A 6,000-nucleotide genomic window follows, 5' to 3' on the forward strand; every position below is an offset into this window, starting at 1 on the left:
GGATTCTACGGAGGACTGCAGGATGCTGTTTTTGATATGTTGCCAAAGCGCTTCAGGAGAAGAATCTATAAGTTGGTCTTCAAGCCTAGTTTGAAGGTTAGCCTGAAAGCTGTCCCTCACTGCAGCTATTTGAAGATTATCAACATTGAGCCTCCTCCTCGGAATGCCGCCCCTCTTAGGTTTGGGCTTGAAGTGGAAATTAAGTTTGCAACGCACAAGGCGGTGGTCTGTTTGGCATTCTGCACTAGGCATCACTCTGGTCTGGCAGACATCACGAATATTTCTCTGGCGCACTAAAACATAGTCAATAAGGTGCCAATGTTTAGATCGTGGATGCATCCAGGTTGTCTTCCAGCTGTCTTTCTGCTGGAAGATAGTGTTGGTGATGGTAAGCTGTTGCTCTGCACAGAACTCTAGTAAGAGACGACCGTTATCATTGCAGTTGCCAACACCGTGCTTGCCTAGTACTCCTTTCCAGGCTTCAAAGTTCTTACCTACTCGGGCGTTGAAGTCACCAAGGATTATGATCTTGTCTTCTATAGGAACTTTCTGAGTGAGGTGACGCAGGTCGGAGTAGAATTTTTCTTTTTCTGCAGGGTCAGCTTGCAGAGTTGGAGCATATATGCTGAAAAGAACAACGTGTTGCTTATTGTGCAGTGGAAGACGTAAGGAGATAATACGGTCGGAATGACCTATTGGCAGATTTTCAAGTTTGGAGGCTATGGAGTTTTTAATCATGAAGCCGACTCCAGAAAGATGACTTTCAGTTTTGGGTTTGCCTGACCAGTAGAGTGTATAGCCAGCACCATGTTCTTTGAGGCTAACTTTGCAAGTGTGGGTAAACCCTTCGGGCCTGCGCAGTGGATTTATTTTAGGTGAGGCACAGCGTGCGCAGAACTGGCCTCACCCTTTACACCTGAGGTTTATCTGCCAGGGCCTAGCAAGCTTGGACGGTGACAGCAAAGTCCTCAGGTCGTAGGTTTAATTAGAGTATCCTTCTCTTAGATGGATGGCCTTACAGGGCTACACGAGCTCCATCTGCCCGGGTTTGAAGTTGGAGTTGTCCTTCTCCTAGGATGGTTGCCTGAAGGCTAGTGAGCCCATCCTGCCCATGGACACACTTTGTCTGACCCTTCATTTGAGAGCTGACTGGCATGGGAGACCCTACCGGAAGCATAAGCCACCACCAGCATAACTCCCAACTTCACAAGGGCACGCAAGCTCTTTCCCCACGACAAGGGGGTGTCCGTGAAAGAGATTTCATCATAAGGCTACAAAGTACTACATAATTCCCAAATACACCTCTTGATCAGAAGGCCGTCTGGCCCAAGGTCTTGTCTCATGGTATGGCCAAAAATGGGAATCTGCAGGACAGTTCAAAAACAGGGGAGCCAAGGAGCAATCCTTCCTCAGAATATTTTTCCAGCCTCCAAAACTGTGTGTGTCAGTGATTCCAGCAATGTTCAACAAAATATGTCATGACTTCTCAAACATGGTGGATAACAGCTTAGCAACTTCATCTGCCAACTCCTTCAGGACCCACAGATGCATCTCATCGGGTCCCATGATGTCCCTTCAGGTTCCTTAGATGATCTCAAACTCGATTTTCTCCTGCAGTGACAGTTCTTCATTCTCCCGGTCCCTGCCTTTGCCTTCTGCAAATTGAGCAGTGTGGCCGGAGCTCTTGCTGGTGAAGAGCAAGGGTTAGGGTTAGGGTTAGAGTGAGGGTGAAGAGTGAGGCAAAAAAGCCATTGACTACCTTGGCCTCTGCATCTCCTGGGTAATGGTGTCATTTTCCCATGTCAAGGAAGTGATGGAAAAAGGACCTGTTTGGAGTTCTTCTACTGCTGGTTTTATGTCTAAGCAGTTCCAGGAGCTGCAGCCAGGCTTTTGGGTGGGTTTAACCCATGTGCACTTTAGTGACAGAGTGCTCCCAACAGGCAGCAACAGCTCAGCAGACATAGCTAGGGTCTATGTTTCACTTCTAATCTGCAGATATTTGCAGGTCGGATACACAAAGTCGTTCTTTCTCCATCAAAGACCTGAATTCGAAGCAGGACTACTACGCCAGACTCAGCACAGCACCTGAATGTGACCTGAGGTTAAGGTGCCATCTTTCATACACATATTGCTCTTTGCTTCTTTAAACCATCACTCTCCCCTACCACCAATCCCTATTTGGATTGCTCTACTGAGATACATGAAGCAGGAGTATAGGTACCAAGCTGCTAAGGTCCCAATCTCTTTGCTTTTTTAGACAAAGAACATAACTATAGTAGACAGAGAACTGAGTGTTTCAAAAGCCACTTTCAGAAGGAATATCTGTGTAACTGAAATCACAAATTACATGAGTGTCTCTTGGTTTATGTCTCTGTTCTATGGCAATAAATGCTGTCCTGTGAGGAAGGCAGCTTTTACTTTTCACACAGGCAGCTTCATACAGCCCATGAGTGTGGTAGGTTGTATCCAAAGGAATTCCACATATCAGCCAAAGGCTGTTAATGCCCAGGATATAAAAACACAATAAGGTGTGGTGGTTGTCATGGTGAATTTCCCTTACACTGGGCATTTGCAGATACTTGGGAATAATGATTCAGGAGTTGAAATGCAAGGTGCTGTTTCAGAATGTGGTATTTTAAAAGCTGCTCTTTGTGTTAAATAGAGTGTCTCTTCTGATTTACCATGGCAGCTTAAAAAAAAAAGAAAACAAACAAACAAAACCAAACAAAAAAAACAAACCACCAAACAAAAAAACCCAACAGACTGAATGTACTTGAATCCCTTATTTGTAAAGAAGAAAATCCCTTCTTTATAGTTCTGCTAACAGATTTCAGCTTCTTCAGTCTAGGAGCTTTCAGGAATTTTGTCCTGTAGAAAGACTTCAGATACCTCTAACACTCCTTGACATGACATAAAACCTTTAAGCATAGTTCTCTTGAAGAACAGTAAGGAATAACAAATACCAGTTTCTGCTGAAAGGACCATCAAGAGTTTTTAACTTGGAAAGGTAATAAGGACCCTGAGGACAAACTACCACTTCCCTTCAGAGGAAACATGGTATTCATGTACAATGATATAGGAATAAATTGTAACTAATAACTTTACTGTAAGGATGACCTTGTCAGCCATCCAGACTTTTGTGATGATGCACCTCCTTTCAAAATTCACAAATATTTTAGATGCCCTCTAAACAATTTCACTGAAGACACGTTATGTGTGTTCACCTCCTGTGTTACCTTTCCAGGTTGTGACTTTGCTTCCTGAGAGGCAGCTGAAGGATGAGCAGAGCTAATGTGATAAGCTGCATGCATGAAGCAGCTCCTGCTATATGCAAATGTGCGTAGCCATAACCACAACAAGTGCCCGTTTCTCTGACATTTGCCAATATAGATGAAGATGGGATCCATCCACATTGCCTTGTCCTGCAGCAGGGTGCTGTTATCAGTAACACAACCACAGCACAAAAGTCTCTCATCAGACATGGGAACGAGGGTCATCATTTGCAGGTCAGTGGTAAGCTGGTACTTCACTACACATTCTCTACTGTGGTGCTCTTTTGAGTATGACTTGCTGTCCTCTAACAAACATCCCCAGCACATACAACCCTTGCACACCCCATAATCTTCAACATTCTTATGTCAAAGGTGTGATGAGTGGGTAAAGAAGAGCCTCACCTTGTTGTGCTTTATCACCCCTGATGGGTGACCAGTGCAGAGATGAAAGGAGAGATGAGCTCAGTCCTTCACAGAGTTGTTATTCCTGAAGTCATCTTCAATAGTCATGTCTTTTCCTGGCAAAGAGATGCTCAGGACATGTACAACAGGTTGTAATCAAAGAATCATTGAATAGTTTGGATTGGAAGGCACTTTCAAAGGCCACCTAGTCCAACACTCCTGCAATAAGCAGACATCTTTAACTCAAGCAGGTTTCTCAGAACCACAGCCAGTCTGTGTGTGAGCAGCTGCTTCCCAAAATACCCCCAGACTGAAGCATTCACTCTTCAGTTGCCTTGGCACTTGACTTGTCAAGATGCATTCATCCAGGGAGATTCTTCAAGCTCCTTGCTGGAAGGTGGGATTATCCCAATGCCCATCCCATTGCAAAGGGAAAGTTAACCTAAAGGAATCACCCTCTCATATGTTTATGTGTCTCACACCAGCAACAGAGACTCACCCTGCGGTTTCCACATTGGCATCCTGTTCTGGGAGTGAGCTCAGAGCCCTGCCTGCTGCACCAATAGCTGGGTCACAAATCAGTGTTAGCATTAACTGACCCCGAGGAGTGATTTGTGAGGTCCAGCACTTCCCTCTGGCTGGTATCTACAGAAGTAAGAAGGAGTGAGGACACAGGCTCACCAGAAAAGTCTTGGGCAGAGATCACAGTACCACCACTGCAGAAAACAGGAGGGGAAAGAGTTTTGTAATACTTAAACAGACAGTGAGGGAGACATGAGGAAATACTGCACAAGACACCTGCCCAAAGACCAAACAATACCTTCTGTCTGGCTCCATGACATCTAACACTAGTGTTTCACCTGAACAAACCTGCCACATAGATCCCTTCTCCAGCCTGTAATTACCCACATTGCCAAGGTAGTCTTGTGGCCATTGTAGCCCAAATAAGTGGGCCTGTGGCCATTTTCTACTGAACTAAGCCTGAAGTATCCTTGAGGAAAAGAATTAAGACAAGGTCAGGAAGCAAAGATTTTGGAACAGAAGAAACTAAAGCAAATAACGGCCCAAGAAATTACAAGCTAAAGGGTGACAAAAAAACAGAAGGTGGAAGATGGAATTGTCTGAGAAATACCAGGGAAATATTAGCTGGAAAATGCTGCTTTTCATGTGTAGGCACAGGCAGGTGGAGAGAATGACCTAGAACAGTTTCTCAGACAGGTGGCTGCTTTACCAAAAACAAAAACTGGGGATAAAGTAGAAGACAAAGGAAAAGGAAGCAACACCCCATCAGATGAAATAACAGTTAGGAAGGTCTTGTTTAAAAACTTAGCTTCTAATTCAGTAGGAATTCAACAGTGACCCAGTATTCAACAGATTCTACAGACAGATCCACAAACTAGTAACCTAAGATGAGGCCAGCTCTCTGCAGGTCTACATTTAAAGGCTACAGAAAGAAGAGACAGAAAGGGGCTTCTCTCATCATCAAAACCAATCCCTCTATAATGGGCAAATACACCACTGAATCCCTTCTGTAAATCCACAGAAGGGAGACGAGTCTTTTGGTGTCTTTTACTATTTTCTCAGCCATGATGACAGTATCTGAGAACTGACAAAACAACTGTCACAAGACATTCCAGTGAGAAGAGATCAGCTGGGTTGAAGGTCTTCATCATGGTCAAAATCAGATTAGAGGCTGGAATGAAAACTGATCATGAGGTCGTGTATCAAAAGAAACTACCCACTTTCTTCTTCCTTCCCAATACCACTGTCAAAACTGTCTCCTCTGTTGTATCTGAAAAAGAACATGCTTTCAAGCATATGGAGAAGAATTAAGAGGGTGATCTGAGTTTGTGTCTTGGACAACCAAGAATTCAGCTTACAGTCCCAGTCTATACTACTTCAGTGTGTTTGTAAAATAAAGCCTTATGGTTTTACCTAATACAAGAAAAGTCTGTAAGAACATGTTGAAAGGGAAAAAAATACAGAATTGAAGTCTCTGTAATATGTGAATTAAAAAAAAAAAAAAATTCATTCTGACAAATTCAGGTGTCAATTTAAGACAATTCCTGCTTCAAAGCTGTGTGATGAAGCCAACATCTGAGCCAGCCATTGCAAAGACAACAAATGCCCTCTAAAGAGGGACTGAGATCTAGGCCTAGATTTCTGATATGCATGGGACCTCACAAATTCTAGTAAGTTTTCAGTCATGTAAACTGCATGCAAGAAGTTCTATCCATGCAGCCTAGCATCTACAGGTGGGTTAGCCTTATGCAAGTTAACTATATCACTTTTCAGTAGACTGCTTCTTGGATTTATCAGATATTCT

The sequence above is a fragment of the Neopsephotus bourkii genome, unplaced genomic scaffold (assembly GCF_033783945.1).
Source record: "Neopsephotus bourkii isolate Nb327-2 ecotype Australia unplaced genomic scaffold, CSIRO-AGI_Nbou_v1 NB_1184, whole genome shotgun sequence".
In the NCBI taxonomy this organism is placed as follows: Eukaryota; Metazoa; Chordata; class Aves; order Psittaciformes; family Psittacidae; genus Neopsephotus; species Neopsephotus bourkii.